The sequence below is a fragment of the Rhipicephalus microplus genome, chromosome 3 (assembly GCF_043290135.1).
Source record: "Rhipicephalus microplus isolate Deutch F79 chromosome 3, USDA_Rmic, whole genome shotgun sequence".
Lineage (NCBI taxonomy): Eukaryota > Metazoa > Arthropoda > Arachnida > Ixodida > Ixodidae > Rhipicephalus > Rhipicephalus microplus.
The window spans coordinates 119,457,794-119,476,973 of NC_134702.1; positions in this window are offsets into that span (position 1 = coordinate 119,457,794).

The window sequence follows — 19,180 nt, forward strand, 5'->3', positions numbered from 1 at the left end:
CATGTCAGCGATCAGATATTTAAAATATGAAAACTGGATCATCTATTGTGGTCAATGGGTGCTGTAGGTTGATATAATTTTTTGTCGTTTTCATAGCTAAACTTCATAGTTTCAGATGTAATGGCCGTTGTTTACTGTAGAACTGGTGCTTAGAAGCTTGGCGCTGCTAATCACATAGGTGTAAGGTCCTGAAACATCATGAAGTAGAGTATCTCTTCTTTTTTATTATCGTTTGTGCTCAGTGTCCATTTTCTCGCACTCTCTCTTCGAACGTGGCGCCACCTGCCTTGCATTTGCATACAAGATGGCCTTGAGCGGAGAGAGCACTCGCATGTCATATAGCGTGCTAAGAGGATGCGCTCCAGACGTCTAACTATTCCTTCAACTATTTGAATCACTGTAACGTTTAGTCATAAGAGCTACTATGTAGTGCCGCATAAGGTATACATTATTTCTAAATAATATTGCGAATGACGGTCACTGGGAGTAAGAGCTCCACTGCCAGTCACGAGGAAGCAGTTCTACTGACAGCTCAATGAAAGCAGGAGTTCGCGTGACATAATAAATTGCTGCTATTTCATGCATTTCATCATTCCTGAGGCGAACACTGCGCAATAAATGCTGAACTAACTCAATGAAACACCTTTCACTTTCATGATATACCAATTACATTTATATATAGAACAACCGAAACTGTTTTTCTCTTCAAAAAAACAACACTTCGTCTGTCCACTTTATGCATTTTAGTAGAACGGGAGGAAAGATACATCAATCATGCAATAAATGATGCAACTACGCCACAAATACTGGGTTGCCCGCATTCAAAAACATTGTTTTGAAATGTGCTTTAGTTATTGAAATTCATTTTCAGTGGTGTTTATTTGCATCACACTGTTCCGTTTGGCTCAAATAATCAGGGTGGTGAAGGAAACGTACCTGGAAAACTCGGCTGAAATTGGTGAATAGATAAAATTGGGATATTTCAAGATTACTCTAGCCCTTCTTACGCGTGAGGCTTTCGCATCATTCAATTTTATACAAGAATGTTAGATACCGGGATTTGCAAATAAGCCCTAAACAACGAGGCACATCTCCGCCCAAGCCACTTCACCTGCCCAAGCTCAACTTGGCTCTGGAGCGACTAATAATCGCTCTGCCGTATTCACTGATTCATTACGAGCTATCAAAGAGCTCAAGAAAATTTCCAGAAAGATGGAAATCTGCGAGGTGATTCATAGGATGAACCACAGTACAGCTACTTGCATCACGGTACATTAGATTCAAGGCCATGATGCAAACCCACACATTTCTTCTGACCAGCTGGTGCATTGCCCTCCAGATAGACCTTCCCGCTATTTTCCTTGCACCTTGGCCCCTAAACGCCCTCCATACCCGTAAAAACCTTCTCCAGCAGGACACACGTGCTCCTATTCCATCATGTGTCTTCTCTCTCCCTCCTCACTTTACTAGGGCGGAGATAATAGGCTTTGGGCAGGGTTGGCCCTCACACCGGCTGTTATATAATCATAGAACTGGTTGCATTCACCAGTTAGTGATATGCGTTCATATTGTACTATTTCAGTGATGCAACAGATGCATACCATCGTATATTGACATGTCATTGGTTATAGTCGGAACGCTCTCGTCACCTCCTTTATACAGGCCTTCGCTACAGTGACACAAACAGTTACAGCTGCTAAGTACATGATAGCACAATCCATAAGACACTACTTCACTTCATACACAAAACTGGCCTAATGGGGCAGATTCAATACACACAAACGCAAAAATATTATGCCCCCCCCCCCCCCTGCCACTATTGCCGTTAAATCAGAGGTTTTTCCTCAAAGCCGGTCAGCACTTATTTCAAGAGCCGTGGGTGAACGAGCTCGGCAAAAGTAATAGAATGCTGCGTGCACTTTTACAAAAAATTCAGAATTACAACTGCAGAAAACATCCTTCGGGTGAAGCCGATGGGTATAACCTTTAGTCGCTGTCGTACTGGCCGAGTCCACGGAGTGAGATTTCTATAACTTCCATTCTAATACAAATTATATGGGGGCATAAGGAACAGTTTTGATATTGCCGTCATATTCTGCATAAAGTCCAAGTTATTAAAAACCTTGCCATGCACATTTAAAAAAACTTTCCCCCGTAGAGCTTTCCGAATGCTCCTGACAGGCGTGCGTACCGGTGAGTTACATCATGCGGAAGACCTTGAGGAGTTACCGGAGATTGAGCTCTCTCACAGTGTTCAAACATTTTTTTTAAAACGATTGTGGATCTATGCGTTATGCCGATACAGAGAAGCAGATGGAGCGTACCTTCTTACCTGATGGGCCGACACCGCAAACCTGGCGCTGAAGCGACAAACGGTATGAAGGCCACTTCACTTACTTTACCGGCAGTATTGTCTTTCTCTATTATTTTGAAGGTACGCTAAACAGTATATTTAACCATTTGTCTGCAAGAATCACTTCGTGGAACATTCCAATTTGCTGCTGTCACATTAACTGCATTCGCCCTTGCAGCCGAACTGCGACCTTCATTACTATTATTTTTTTTCTCTGATTGCAGGTTATAGGACATGAATTTATGCACGTATTTCACGTATTGCACGCAAGATATTATTACTGGCGAACGCAGAGCTTCAAAGAGGAATACACTAAACGGGCACTCTGCTTGCGAAAATCGCATAGATCGGTGGTAAGTAAATAAATTACTAATGTTTTTATAAATGACAGGAAGGTAAGATGGATACTTGCAATAAAATATCCATAAACAGAGGTTGTGTCGAGTCGAGATTTCAACAAGTGCACTTGTCTTCCTGAGAGCTATAACAGAACTGATTTCTTTAGCGTTAGCGCATTTAGGCTTGTCTACGCAGATAAATTACTGATGAAGCATAGGCGCTAGGTTAATAATTCTACGAACGTTACATTGAATATTTAAACGAACATGGCACATAGTTCTTCTACCCTAGTTCACCACGCAAAACACCGAGCGAAATGGCAAACGTCAAGTCCGGCCAAAAAAATTTTCAAGTGTGGCCTTACAATTTTCTCTACAAACAACGCATTCAACGAATACGAAAAGTGACTTTCGAAAGATGATCTTGAGTACAACTAAACAGAGTCGAAAGCCGAACAACTTATGAAGAACACGATGCCTTGAAAGACCTCTTAAGCAAAAGGGCATTGTCATGAAACTAGTGCACAAGCGTGCTAGTATAGTAATCGGTGCTCCAGAAAAATATAAAAACGAAGCCATAGGAATTTGTAACAACAGTCACTATATAAAATTACCCTGCAGTTCTACACAACAGTATATTATTAGCATACAACACTTTCTTAGAAATTTCTTAGCCAAGGAAATAATCAAACCTTCCGAGCACCGGCTCGTCATGCCTCTGAGCAAGCAAGCAGATCCATTTCGAATCTTTTCAAATATTCATTGGTTTCTATATACAAACTACTTACCGCGGAATTCCCAGAAATAGCTATATTATCCAACGAAAGTACATCCACTCGGTCGCTATCAAGACAGAGGCCGAATAAAAAGAGAAGCGCGGAGGTTACTCAGTGCTGAGCCCTATGTGCTAGCCTGGATAAACCGACTCGTAACAGTTTCGCGTTTGATATCACAGACGCTGAATCAGGCCAATGACCTTGAGAAAACACAAACAAACGCTAGAGTTTCGGGCAAAGCAGTAAGATCGCCACTTCGACGCTCCTCTGTCAGACGGGAACGATTTGCGAAGTTCCTCCACAGAGTTTCTTCGAGAACCTATACGTGCCATCGTTTGTGATGAGCTACGGGAGCTGCTACCGAGTTCGCAACCACAAATTTCTTCACACACTGACGTAGTGCGGTATGACATACAAGAAGCTCTAGGAGCAGCCCATATAATCAAAACAAACAGGTGCCCAGCCCCTCTTTGCGCTGTGCCGGTGCTCCTCACATACGCCGCCGCACTGCAAAGTCCAGCAATGCCAAGAAGATGGCAACAACAAACCTACTCGCCGCCGCAACGCCTGCATAGCCACCCACCGTGAACTCGCCCACCACAGTCTACAAGTTCATCTGCGTAATGACAAACCACACTACGTAAGACTGACGTCTGGAAAAGCCCGGATTGACGACCACTTTGTTTTTCTTGTGGATAAGCCAATCATCTCCTGCGGCACTGCTGTTATCACGAACTGGGCCTTCCCGGACACAGCATCAATCCCCAGCAGTCCTGTTGGGCCAGCGGCCTCAAGAAATTGAGGCATACCTGCGGGAAACCAAAGGCGCTGTCACACGCCGCTTCACGTCTCCGTCGCCCCGTCGTTACCGGTCGCCATCACTGTACCAAGAGCATAGGCAAGCGCAAACACCGAGCCCCCGTAGGGGAAACCAAAGCTGGTGACAACGTAAGGTGAACCTGACACGTTATAACGCGACGAAGAAATCGTCGAAGCAAACGCGCAGCTGCTTCTCGATCGTCAAGTTTCCGTTACACGTGGGTTCACGCAACAACGTGAAGATAGAGCAACAGTAGTTATAAGTGATTTCAGCGAAGAACAAAATCACCTCAACAAAGGCACGACAGTGGCTTTCCTGGAGGATTTCACCGAGGTGAGCGATGCTTTTGCGTTCTCCGATTGGATCCAGAAAACGTTATCGGTGGTTGCTAATGATACGAGCTACGACGTTAACACCAACGCAGGCAAGAAGGACACAAAGGACACAAGTTCTATGTCCTTCTTGTGTCCTTCTTGTCTCTGTGTCATCGTTCTGCTCTAGCGCTATAACTATCGTCATGTTATACCAACTAGCCCAAGCTGCCACACCCAACCTGGCACTGGAAAAGCAAGTTCAGCTACGATGCCTTCTCTCGTAATATTCTGCGAGGACGTGCTGTAATAAGGACATAAGTTGAAGGAATGCTTCAGGACAACAACATTCAGCGCTCCAAGAGTGCGAGGTTTTTTTCGGCCATAGTGTTGGTAAAACAAAAAGACGGTACTTGACGCTTCTACAAACATTATCGGCTCTTATACAGCATCCCTAGAGAGGACGTCTACCCGCTCCCGAAAATTTACTCTGCACTAGACCGACTTTGTGGAACCAAGTACTTCTTATCAATGGACTTTAGGAGCGTTAAAATCTCCCATCAGCTTGTTTTCATTAGTCATCTGGCCACCATGTATTCTGAAATTCTTACCACTGTCCTTCTCATATTAATAAACAGCACTTTTGAAAGCATCGACGATGGCGCGTGACGTTTTTTTCATCTCTCAGTAGTTATTTTTATATTTTGGTGCGAAAACCCGGGAACTGAAGCCACCATCAGTTAGGCATTACAAAGAGGCCATCAGGCGTCGGCATTCCGACGTACTTTAGCGTTAAATCATCGATCCTTGGAGGTGCAACCACCTCGAACTTCACGGTTCTAACACCGAGACCTAACGACGCCACGCCCACGCTGCTGAAAGCAACGAAGAAGGCACGCTGGAGCGACATACGAAAAAACGAAGCGCTCTGAGAAGCCATGCGATGAAATGGATATCCGCAGCAGAATCATCGCTATAGAAGCACAAGCAGACGAAGCGACACTATATAAATGTGCTGTCAGCAAGACTTCGCACCCTCCTAACACAGCTGAATGAGGTGGACGCTGCCGTCAAGCCACTTGTGTCAGACGAAGAAGTCGACGAGAACTACGCACGTACAATCACGTACAACGACATAATAGTAAACTGCGTCGCAAGGCTTAACCAACAAGCTGGAGCTCAACGAGCGAACGCCATGAAAGCAGCGGAGGCGTCTCGGGCCACTCGCGACGAAAACCTAAGAGCCAACGGTTCAAACGTGAAGTTGACGAAACTCGAGCTACAGCAATTCAGCGGCACCGCCACGGAGTGGCAGCCCTTCTAGGAGCAGTACCAGCAAGCCATACACGAAAACGACGCTGTTTCTGACGGAGAGAAGTTTTTGTATTTGCCCTCGGCGCTTTTTGGGAGGGCAGCAGTGGCAGTGGCCTGTATACAAGTGACCGCAGCCAACTATAATACGGTCATCGAGCTTATGAAGGAGCGTTTCGGATGCATGGATGTGCTTATTCAGGAGCATCTTTTGCAGTTGCCGCACCTGCCAACTGTACGAAGCGGGCACAAGGTAAGAGACTAACGTCGCCTCTATGACCACATGCAGCGAAATATAGCCGCCCTCACGACACTTGGAGTTCAGACCGACAGCTAAGAAGCAATGCTCGCCTCCGCACTTCTGCGAATGCTGCCAGGTGAACTAGTGGTAAAATATCACAAATATTGCTCTGCAGAGAAAAAAGAGGATAGCTTGTGCATTGCGAGTTTGCAGTGTTTTCTCAAAAACGAGTTGGATGGCCGGAAAAAGGCGCTGCAGGTTGGGCAGAGATAAGGCAAAGGCAGTAGTACAAAACCACGTTTTGATAACGAAAGGCCCGGAGCTTCTAGTGCGTCTGCAGCTTCACTTCTAACGGCTAGTGAATCCAAACAAAAACAGCCTTCTGCGTTTTGTGCCGCTAGGAAGCATGTTACAAAGGAATGCCAGACACGGCTGTCACTCGAAGAAAAGGGGCACTCCTCAAAGCTGGCCAATGTTTCCGCTGTTCTGTTAAAGGGCACACATCGCGAGAATGTGGCAACAAAAAGTACAGTGTAAAATATGCAGTAAGAGGCACCTTACTCAAATGTGAAATCCTGTGCGGAAGCTTGCTGCTAACACAGCAACCGAATTGCACTCTGCGACAGGTAGCAAAGTTGACCAAACGACAACTGTACTGCTTAAGACAGCTCAGATATGAGCAAAGGGCACCCAGAAAAGACTGCTCACCCGTGAACTATTTGATGGCGGAAGCCCGAGAACATTTTTGACACAAGAACTGTCATGTCAGTTGAATATGGAAGTACTTGGTGAGGAAGACATAACCATATTTCCTTTTGCAGGAGTAGACAATGCCATAAAGAAATGGTACATGTGAGTACAGCTTCGGTTGAGGATTCAGTGTGACAGAAAAGAGCACTTTCTCGAGCCTTGGAGATTCTGAGATGTATTCGGACGAGCTTCTTGTGCCCTAGAAGGTGATAAAAGAGTTCAAAATGAAAGTGGCTTGTCTGGCTGATGTTACCTTGCCGCCCACAAAATTATAGCAAGATAGCATTGGTATATTGATTGGTGATTTTTATTGGAGTTCATAATTGAAAGTTTTGTTGAAGCGCACTAAAAGACGGACAGACAGAAGAGGCTGACAAGGTCAACGCTTGCTGTACTTGACACCCTCGTCAGCCTCACCCTTGTCATCCTCTTCTCTCCGTCCGTTTTTTAGTGCGCTTCAACAAAATTTTCAATTATGATGTAATCCAACTGGCCCAACTTGCCATCTTGCTACTATTGGAGTATAGTGACCGGCGAAGTGCACAAGCTTCAGGGGGGCCTAGTTGCAATAAACTCACTTTAGGTGGGCACTTCAGGGAACAGTGCCGTACAGCAACACCAGTGCAATGGTAGAGGCCCTTCGAGCTGTTGTAGCGGAAAACAAACACGCAATGCCGACTCAGCTCAAATCTTTCTGGGAGCTCAAAAGCATGGTTATTGTGGACCAAGCTCCACATAAACAGGAGCTCGAAGAAGTTGATAAGGCTTTCGAGTCCTTCATTAAGTTCACCAATGGAAGACACGATCGTGTCTTCCATTGGAAGAGCTACTTCCATTGGAAGGAAGAGCTACTTCGAAGTAGCTCTTTCTTGGAAACCCATGGATTTTCATCTTGCTGTCAAAGAAGAATGTTCCGAAAAAATGTTTGGCTAGACTCACAATGAAGGTGTTGAAGGATGAGGCAATGCTGCTGAAGTACGACGAAGCCATGCGCCAGTACCTTGAACAAGGATTCGCCGAGCGGCTTCCGAAAAACGCAGTAAGCATAAAGAATAAATTGTATTACATGCCTCACTGAGCGGTGTTGCGCCCTGCTAGCGAGTCAACTAGCCTCCGAGTGGTCTTTGTTGCGTCGTCGAGCGAAACCAGGTGCGTGTCACTGAATGAAGCGATGGATTCAGAACCAAACCTGCACCCCAGTATCTTAAAGCTCATGCTCAATTTCAGAATGCACCGCATTGGACTCAGTGCAGATATTGAAAAGGCGTTTTTACAATTGTCACTGAGAAAGGTGAGAAAAGAAGATAAAGTTGCCGTATGCTTCCTCTGGTATGCAGGAGTACCCACTAGGAAAAAACCGAGTCCGCCACTTGAAGTCTGAAGGATGACAAGAGTCCCGTATGGATTGAAAGTAGACCATTTTTGCTTGCTGCCACGATACGTCACCATCTCGGCATGATGGACAGCTTTTCGGGCGCAGCACGAACACTGGCTGAGAGCTTCTACGTCGATGACCTCATCGCAGGTGCCGTCACGGAAGCAGCAGCAGAAGAATTCTATCAAGAATCACTGGGCGTAATGAAAGGGGCAAGCACGTTCCTTCGAAAGTGGAACTCAAATTCCAAAACGTTGCAGGGGATATTTCGGAATGAAGGAACTGGATGTCCCACGAACACAGTGCAGTTCCACACAAGCAGTACTGCATATGTGTTAGGACTTCTGTGGGATAAAGAAGACGATTACCATGTCTTTTCTACAGAACCGATCTTAGACTTTCTTGACAGAAACTGCAACACCGAAAGATTTTTTCTTCAGGCCTCAGCGCGTATTTTTGATCGACTAGGTCTGCTTTCTCCAGTCACTGTGACTCCCAAACTGTTGTTCCAAAAACTCCGGGAGCTAGGTGTGGCTGGAAAACAACATTGCCAGAAGAGGTGCAAGCAGTGGGTATGCAATGGCACACTGCACTGCATCAATTAACGGCGGAAACCATTCCAAGATGTTGTGTCAGTGCTGAAGGCGACAAGATAGAGATTCATTTATTTACTGATGCAAGCCCTAAGGCATATGGAGCAGTTGCATACTTGCATATTTGTCGACTGGGCATCCACAATGCACATTTGATCTTGTCAACATTGAGAGTAGCCCCACTAAAGAAGCTTTCCCTTCCAACACTTGAATTGATGGAGGTGCTAATGGGCACCCGACCGGAAGACTACCTGGACCGGTCATTTACACTACAAGTGGAAGAGTGGTTTGTGTGGACAGATTCAATCATAGCACTTCACTTGGTCCGAGGCTCTGTGACACCGTGGAAACCCTTCGTGGCTAACTGAGTGATGGAAATCCAGCGGCTCACAGATCCAGTTCAATGGAACCACTGCACAGGTGCAGAAAATGCATCTGACCTCTTAACACAATGAGTTTCGTCGGAAGTGCTCAAAATAGCTATGGTTCGGTGGCATGGACCTTCATGACTCTCCCAGCCTTCTTCTGATTGGCCACGCAGTGAAACTATCTGTGAAGACATACCTGCGGAAGAAGAAAAAAAAGCCAGTGCGCGTTCACATTGTTGCGCAGTCGGTGGAAAAACTCAGTCTTGCTTTCAAGCAGTTTAGTTCCTTGACTAAACTGATCAGAGTTGTCGCATGGATGCAGCGATTTGTGCACAACTCCACGTGTCCTTTCGCGAAAGAGAAGAAATTGCGGACCACCGAAGAAATAAACAAGGCTTAGATATGTCTTATAAGAGAGGTGCAACGTGAGGCTTTTCCCGAAGAACTTCAGTGCATTTCTTACTCAGGAAGAATACCGAAGGGCTCACCCTTACGTAATCTGAATGTATTCCTAGAGAGTCATGAAGTGTTGATAGTTGGGGGACGTCTCAAAAATGCCAAATTGACTTACGACACCTGTCAGCCGATTCTGCTCCCTTCAAATCATCCTCATGTTGACCTATTACTTGTAGGAACGCAGAGGCGTCTTTTACATGCGGGGCTTTTAGAAACGCTTACAGAACTAAGAGAACAATTCTGGATAATGAAGGGCCGGTAGTAGTCAATTGAACGCTGAAACGATGCATGACCTGTGAACGTTTCAACTCAGAGCCGCCACTGAAGAAGCGGCTCCTTTGCCTCATGAGAAAGTAACGAAGGCACCGCCTTTCAAAGTTACTGGCATAGATTTGGCTGGCCAGCCTTACACAAACGATCAGGGCAAAACCAAGAAGTCTTACGTTCTCCTCTACATTTGTGGTCACAAGAGCGATAGGCCTTGAGTTGGTAACAGACCTGTCAATCGACAGCTTTCTCAAGACGTTGAGAAGATTCGTGGCAAGAAGAATGTGTCGAGTTGTTTTCTCAGACAACACACAAACCTTTTAGCAAGCGTCACGTGACCTACGGAGGTTGTGGAAAACCATACGTGAGAAAGAACTCCAAAATTATTTTCCTCAGCATCGCAAGCAGTGGCAATTCATCGCCAAAAGAGCCCCATGGTGAGTCGGCTTTTGGGAGAGATGGGCGCGATCTGTGAAGGCCTCTCTTAAGAAAGATTTTGGGAAATAGCTACTGCACATTCGAGGAACTTGCGACAATCCTCACTGAGGTTGAAGCAGTCATCAATGCTAGGCCTCTGACATATGTTTATACAAAGGCCACTGAAGAGGAACCTCTCACCCCTTCTTATTTTCTTGTTGGCAAGCGCCTGACATCACTGCCCACATCGACGTGTCAAGACGCTGCGTCACAACTTAACAATATTGAAAAAATTTAAAATACCGACAAAGAATGACACATTATTTCTAGCTAAGATGGCAGAAAGAATACCTGAATAGTCAGTGTAGCGCTCGTTTCTACGTACCGACCCCGTCGAACGCCCTCCAAGAGGGCACAGTGGTGTTTGTCTACGAGCATCTATGCCAGCGACCACTATGGAAGATAGAAGTGGTCGACAAGGTGGTAATTGAACTTGATGGGTGAATCAGGGCCTGTGTGGTGCGTCTGCCAAGTAGGACTGTGCTTCCAAGACCAGTGCAACTTTTGTCTCCTCTGGAATTTTTACGTGAATAAGCTAAAGCTCATTGGGGATCGGGGGGTGGGGGCCATGTAAAAGTTTCAAAGAGCTTGTTTTCAATAGTCCTCTGGCAACAACGTAATCTCTAACTCCTACCACTGTCTTTCTCATCGCAATAAACAGCAGGGTTTCGAAACCATCAACGATGGCGTGTGGCGCTTCTTTCGTCTCTCAATAGTTTTTATAAGAGTGACAACTGGCAGATCGAGTTGAACGAGAGGAACTGTAAGAAAACTGCATTTATCACACCAGACTGGAATTATGAGTTCAAATTTAGGCCATTGGGCCTATGCTCTGCACTAGCCACGTTTCAGCGCGTCATGCACACAGTGCTTTCCAGCCTGAAAGAGCAATAATGCCTCGTTTATCTCGATGACGTTGTCGTTTTCGCATCTTCATTTGGCGAGCATCTTCACAGGCTACGGACCGCGCTGGAGGTGATTATAGCATTGGGACTGACTTCTAAGCCGGAGAAATGCCATTTCATCTATGAGGAGCTTTGCTTTTTAGGGCACGTCTTTAGTTTCGAAGGCGTACACCCTTATCTTCAAAAGACGGCAGCCATCTAAAATTTACCAACGCCTCGCGACAAGAAAACTGTACGCAGATTCTTGGGCCTCTGCACATATTACAGGCGCCTTGTACGAGATTGTTCATGCATCGCAGAGCTTCTCACCCACCTTACCAAAGCGCGTGAAAAGCCTGACGACGGCGTTATTCGCAAAATTCAAAGGCTCTTCCAGTGGCCACCAATACAAGGCCACTAGGATGATCACATGGACACTGAGGTCCACGTGCAAATGGCGTAGGTCTCCGCGCGGTTTTGATTCAAAAGAAGCGCGGTCATATCCTGACGGGATGCACTTCAAGGTTGTCACGGACCACCACGCTCTGTGTTGGCTGGTAAACATGAATAATTCCTCATGTCACCTTGCTCGCTGGAGCCTGAAACTAGAAGTGTTCGATCTGACCGTCGTTGTTAAGTCAGGATAAAAGCACACAGGCGTTGACTGCCGTTCGAAAGCTCTCGTTGATTCTGCTCTGTACTGTTAGGATGACAACGATGCCTTTCTCGGCCATATCAGTATCGACACCTTCGCACAGGATCAACGTGCCGATCTTTATCTATACGGCGCATTTTACTACATCGAAGACAAGACTGATTCGCCTGCAAACACGTTCCAGCACGCTCTTTCGTCGCTGTGTCTGAACGATAACATCCTTGTCAAGAACTTCATGCTGTACAAAACAATAAACCCAGTCGTCGTTCCGATGACACTGCGGCAATAGATTTCAAGAGCGTTTCACACGAGCCCACGGCAGGACACTTTGGATTCCCTCTAACACTGCAACAATTCCAAGAAAGATACAACTGGCCACGCCTGAAAGCGGACGTAGCACGCTACGTGAAAACTTCTCGCGATTGGCTACGTCAAAAAGCACCTCTTACAAAGCCCGCCGGCCTCCGGCAATCAATAGACCCACCGTAGACGCTATTGCAGAAATCGGGGATGGATCTGCTTGGTCCCTTTCCAACGTCGACCACCAGAAAAAAATAGATAGTTGTAGCAACTGACTACGTAACACGCTACGCCAAAACTAGGGGATTACCTTCCGTCAATTCAATCGTGGTCGCTGGTTTCTTTGTGGAAACATCGTTCTTAGATATCACCCGAGGTTCTTATCAGCGACAGAGGTATGGCATTCGCGGCAGATCTCAAGCAGCAGATCCTACACCTTAGCCTCACTGTCCGTTGGCGCACGACAGCATACCACCCCCAGACAAACGGCCTCACGGATCGTTTGAACAAGACCCTTTTCGACATGCTTTGAGTTGACGACCGGCAGACGACCTGGGACGAAATTCTCCCTTACGTCACATTCGTGCACAACACCGCAAGGCAGGAGACCACACAAATGACACTTTTCGAGCTTGTCTTCAGCCGCCCAGTCGCGGCCATGCTGGGTTTGATGTTGCCACACATGGACGATGGGAGAATCGATGCTGACGTCACCGTTTTCTTTTAACACGCCGAGGATGCTCACCTCCAACACGCATAAAAGAGCAGCAGCACACCGGCACCCTACTCTACAATATACGGTGATGTTACGACGAGTACGCACAGGGTGATCGCGTTATGTTATGGACATCAATCCGCCACCGTACGCTCTCTGAGAAGCTCCTGCGCTGGTATCTCCGGAACGCACAAGGTCCGAAAAATCACAGTTATTCACATTTATCGCGCATGAGTGAGTCACCACCAGAGAGAAAGTGTAATTGTGTACTGTTTGTTTCCTGTTCTTATCATTGTGAGTGTCACTTCCGTGTGGCAAGGTTTTGATACTGGCAGCCACTGACTAGGCTGTGATTTTATCAGCGTATTTCTTTTATGTGTGCGTAATTCACATGCTCTTTCAATAAGCCTGCACCCTTCGTTTGAGGAAAAGTTTCCATTCAAGCTCAGGTATAGCTACTGATGTATTTGAAGTGGTTTCGTTCGGGAATTCAGCAAGTTGGTCAACCAACACGTTTCCGTGTATCTCCCTATTCTCGGGCACCCAGCACAGAACGGTATGCTTTTTTAGTGTATAGTACCTGCACAGGAGTGACTAAAACGAGACTAGGACAGGATTTGTGTCCTTTTTCAGAGTTTTGAGGACTTTCGCGACGCAAAGGGCGCCGGTGAATATTACTTCACTTTGTTAATTTAGTTGTTTTATGTATTTCACGGCTGCCAGTATGAAATGAGCTTCTGCTGTGAAGATTCTGGTGTTAGGATGCAGAGTACGGACATCAGCAAAAGGAGGAGTGACCAAGCGTATTACACTGAGGAGTGAATCTTTAAGCCATCTGTAAGGTATTCAGGGCATGAGCATTCATTCTGAAGTTCGAGAAAATGTGTACGGATACACGCAATAGATGCATGCCAAGTAACATCTACAAATGATGTAATGCAACTATAAGCTTCCACTGCCGTTGTGATGCATATGCAGCGGTAGCAGCCAAATAGTGCTTGTAGGGCACCCTCATTTCTTCCACCGGAGCCCCCACACGAAGCGCATCTTATGGCAGGGCGGTTGTTAACGAGGACATAACTGGATAAATAGGTGATGGTGGAGCGAAAAAAGTATTTGTTATTGTCGTTTTTTTAACGAGGTGCCAAGAAGATAAATACAACCACTGTAGCTGGGGTGCCTATTTATTAGGGTCAACATAAAGGCTGTCTACCGGGCTAGTATGAAAAGCACCCGTAGCAAAGCTAATGTCGAGGTGGTCAATAGGGTTCAGCATCTTTAATGACGTTTGTGTCGTGAAATAAGACATCGCCCCTTAATCCAGGGGCGTATGTAAGCATCTATGTAAGCTTCTATGTATATTCATCAGGCATTTTATTTGTTTTTACCCTATGTAACGCGTGCCAACGCTTTCAGGATATTCATGGTTTTTAGCCACTTTTCATGAATTTGATGTGTAATATGAATGTTACTTTGGTATCTATTATTAGAGCAAGAAATTTATGCTCGGGCTTTAGAGGCAGGCGTTGACCATGTAAGTAGATGTCGGGATTGAATGGAATGCCTCTCTTTCCGGGAAACAACACGCACGCGCTTCTTTCCGAATTCGCTCCATCTTGTTATCATTTCATCTACCTATTTGGAAACCTTGTTTAGGCAAGTTCTATCTGCAGATCACACATTGTTAGGCTGCATGATTTAAAACCAATCTGCATGACGTTGACATGCCTGAAGTAAAACAGATTGTGTGGAGGAGCATTGTCACAGAGAATTCATATTGAAGATAAAAAGTGCGCAACTCAGGACGCCACCCTGGTGCACCCCATTTTCTTCGATAAAAGTTCCAGACAAAACACTGCCCTCTCAGACACAGAACGCGCATTTGAACAAGGGACTTCTGATTATGCCCAGCATTATGCCTCAAACACCTATTTTGACAAGTATCGCGCTACACCAAAGTGTCAGGTAGTGTCATAAGCCTTTTCTACATCGATGAACAGTGAAAGAAAGTAGCGATTATCGAGAAAAGTGTCATAAATTTGCACCTCGACACGTGAGATATGACAAGTGATGGACCTAGACCTACCCTCTCGATATCTGTATTGGTATGGGTCCAGCATATCATTTGTTTTTATAAAATGCTGAAGCCGTTGGTCAATTATTTTTTTCGTAAATGTTTACACAAATGACCTATGATTTGGGATTAGCGTGTGACTGGTAATGGAAGATGGATCCTTTTCATGTCTAGTAACTTTCAATGTCAACTAATTTAACTAACAATGGCTTCTTTCTAAGAAGTCGGCGCCTTGCCAGAAACCTAAACAGCAGAAACCCAAACAGAGAGCAGATGTTTCCAAATTTTATTCGCGGTCGGAAACATATTTGTTGTTGTAGCTTAGCGATACATCTAGTTCAGCTAAAACGAACGATTCATTGTGTGTTTCGTGGTTTGTAGAGTTGTGCTCAAGTCCCTGCTTATCTATTGTTGTTTTCCATCTATGGAGTGATATAGTATAATGCGACGAGCTGGAAACTTGCTCGAAGTGAACACCAGGGTAGTTCGCCCGGTTTTCCAAGCGGTCACCTTGAGTGTTTACGAAAGAGAGTAAATACGCAGGTTATTTTATTACATTTCTGATGCTGTTGCAGAACTTACCCTCTTTTGTATATTAAGTTATACTTTAAAAAATATATACCGACGAGCTGGAAATATATGCGACGAGCTGGAAACTTGCTCGAAGTGAACACCAGGGTAGTTCGCCCGGTTTTCCAAGCGGTCACCTTGAGTGTTTACAAAAGAGAGTAAATACGCAGGTTATTTTATTACATTTCTGATGCTGTTGCAGAACTTACCCTCTTTTGTATATTAAGTTATACTTTAAAAAATATATACCAACGTTCACTTCTTGCCTATCGGCACTTGCTTCTGCTCTGCAATTTGATGTTCCTAAAGTTTGTAAGGTTCTCAGCTGCCAGTCAGTCATGTAGCTAGCTCCATGCTTTGTTTTGTTTTTAGTGTATTTTAACACTCACCATTCTGCCAATAGACACATAGTTTGCAAGAGAACCCAGCAGGATCTTCAAGGAGTTGACTGATTTTCTGGTGCTAGGTCTACATATATGCACACCAAAATGCATCGAAAACATCCGAGGACTAACTGCATCGTTCTACCTTGAAAACCTCTAGTTCTATTTCAAACAAACTGCCACTTAGTTATGTAATAATGTTCGTTGTGTGATCCTTTTTCGCAGCTGTCGTTAAACAAACAGGAAGAGGAGTTGGTCGACGTGAAGGACTCTGAAAACATATGCGACCTTGTGGGAGCCGTGTTTGGGTATGCAGCCTACTCTTCATTGTCCCCAGAATTCAAGAGCGTGACACTTCCTGGCCTGAACATGTCATCAGACCAGCTTTTCTTCATCAGTCATTGTTTGACGTTTTGTGCTCAGCACAGCATACCAGTGGGACGCTACGCACCGTTCCACTCAAGATGCATTGTGCCCTTCATGAACATGCCAGAGTTCTCCGAAGCATTTGGCTGCAAGCCAGGAACACCAATGAACCCGCTAAACAAGTGCAAGTTTTGGTAATAAACAACGTAATTCAGTTTTACATTCGAGTCCGCGGTCAAATTTATTTGTGTGGTATTTCTTGAGCCAAATATTAAAAAAAGGCAAGCCAGTCACGTAAATAGAAACGACCTCGAGTCTTCACGCAGGTTATAGCATATTATTTTGAAAAAATTGCTAGACTGCTAAAACTCACTACAAATGCCTACTTCACCGATCTCTTTTCATCGTTCAACAAACCAATTCTAACTGTGGTGCAAACAGCCACGTACGAGAAGGCAATAGGATTAGTATTTTGTATGTATTTCTTATCATGCCAGTCAAAATAACTACCAATATGGACAGGATAGTTGTAATAGCGGAGTTTTAGAGACATCTGTACAGTAGCCGGGACAACCACGACCTTAATACTATAGGAACTAGCAGTAACCCAGATGACACCCCACCAGTAATGGTAGAAGAAGTCAGAACAACAGTCTTAGAGAGCATGCAAAGAGGCAAAGCTGCTGGTGAGGATCATGTAACATCAGATCTGCTGAAACATGGAGCACAGATTATGTTAGAAAACCAGCCACATTGTGTACGAGGTGTCTCCTGACGGGAAGAGTACCAGAGTCTTGGAAGAATGCTCACATCATCTTAATACATAAGAGAGGAGATGACAAGGACTTGAAGAATTGCAGGCCGATCAGCTTGCTTTTCATAGAATAAAAGCTATTTACAATAGTAATTGCTAACAGAGTTAAGAAAACATTAGAATTCCATCAACCAAAGGAACAAGGAGGATTTCGAACATGCTACTCAACAATCTACCACATTCATACTATCAATCAGGTAACATAGAAATGCTCATAATATAAACAACCACTATACATAGCCTTATCAGATTACGAGAAGGCGTTTGATTCAGTAAAAATATCAGCAGTCATGCAGACACTGCGGAGTCAGGGCGTCAATGAAGCCTATATAAACATCCTGGAAGAAATCTACAGGGGATCAACTGCTACCATAGTGCTTCATAAAGAAGGCAACACAATACCGATCAAGAAGGGTGTGAGGCAGAGGGATACAAACTCCCCGAGGCTATTTACCATGTGCTTACAGGAGGTTTTCAGAGGCCTAGAATGAGAAAAGTTAGGAATAAGAGGTAATGGAAAGTACCTTAGTAACTTGCGCTTTGCCGTTGACATTGCATTTATGAGTAACTCAGGGACAAATTGCAACTCCTGATCATGAAGTTAGACAAGAAGAGCAGAAAGGTGGGTCTTGAAATAATCTGCAGAAAACGAAAGGGATGTACATCAATCTCAGAAGAGAGCAGCGCTTTGAAATAGGTAATAGTGCACTTCAAGTTGTAAATGACTGTGTATACTTAGGGCAGATAATAACCGTTGAGCTGAACCACGAGATTGAAGTAACTAGAAGAATAGGATTAGGGTGGAGCACATTTTACAAGCACTCTCAAATCATGACAGGTAGATTGCCATTATCTCTCAAGAAGAAGGTAAATAACAGCTGTATCCTGCCGGTACTTAGCTGCTGAGCAGAAACATGTAGACTTACAAAGAGGGTTAAGCTTAAGTTGAGGACGACGCAGCACGCAATGGAAAAAATAGTAGGTGTAGCCTCAAGACACAAGAAGAGAGAAGAGTGGATTAGGGAAGAAATGGGAGTTAAGGATATAATTGTTGAAATCAAGAAGAGGAAATGAACATGGGCTGGGCATGTGCGCGTAGACAGGGAAATAGCTGGCCATTAAGTGCAACTGACTGGATTCCCAGAGAAGGCAAGAGGGGAAGACAGAAGGTGAGGTGGGCAGATCACATTAGGAAGTTTGCCGGTATAAGTTGGCTGCCGCAAGCACAGGAACGAGTCAAGTGGCGGAACATGGGAGAGGCCTTTGTCCCGCAGTGCACGTAGTCAGTCTGATGATGATGATGAAGATGATTATGTATTTCTCAATATTTTATAGTCTCACGAACACATCTTGCCTTCGGCTCTTTTGCCACTGCAATATTTATTTATTTATTTATCCCAATACCCAAAGCGCCCAAGGGCATTACAGTGGGGGGAGGGAGAATACAAAATTTCACCACTGAATACAGATAATCACACTTCTACATCACACTAATAACCCAATTCATTGTCACCTATACATAGCGGCACGTGGGAGTAGACAAAACAAGGCAGCTTCACAGTACCCTTTCGTCCCTTCACATCCTCACGAGTACACTACTCTAGACCCTGAAGTAATCTTAAAAATACTTCAAGTGATGTAACCTCGCCTACTTCAGAAGGCAACCTATTCCATCACGCTATCGTCCTCTGAAAAATGACATTTTAAATGCGTTAGTGTCGCAGCTTATTTCGCTTATCTTATTGGCATGTTCTAGTCGCTGTGAAACGTAGTCCGGTTTGCAAAAGTATTGCGAAAGATCCTGACCTGCACGGCTATGAAATATGTCGTGAAAAAGTTTCAACCTCCGATATTCTCTTCGCTTGTCTAGAAGTTCCCAACCAAGCTTTTCTTTTGCTTTTGAAACACCAAAATTTCTGGTGAAATCAGAGCAGACAAACCGAACAGCCATGTTTTGAATTCTTTCTAAAGTGGACACAGCAC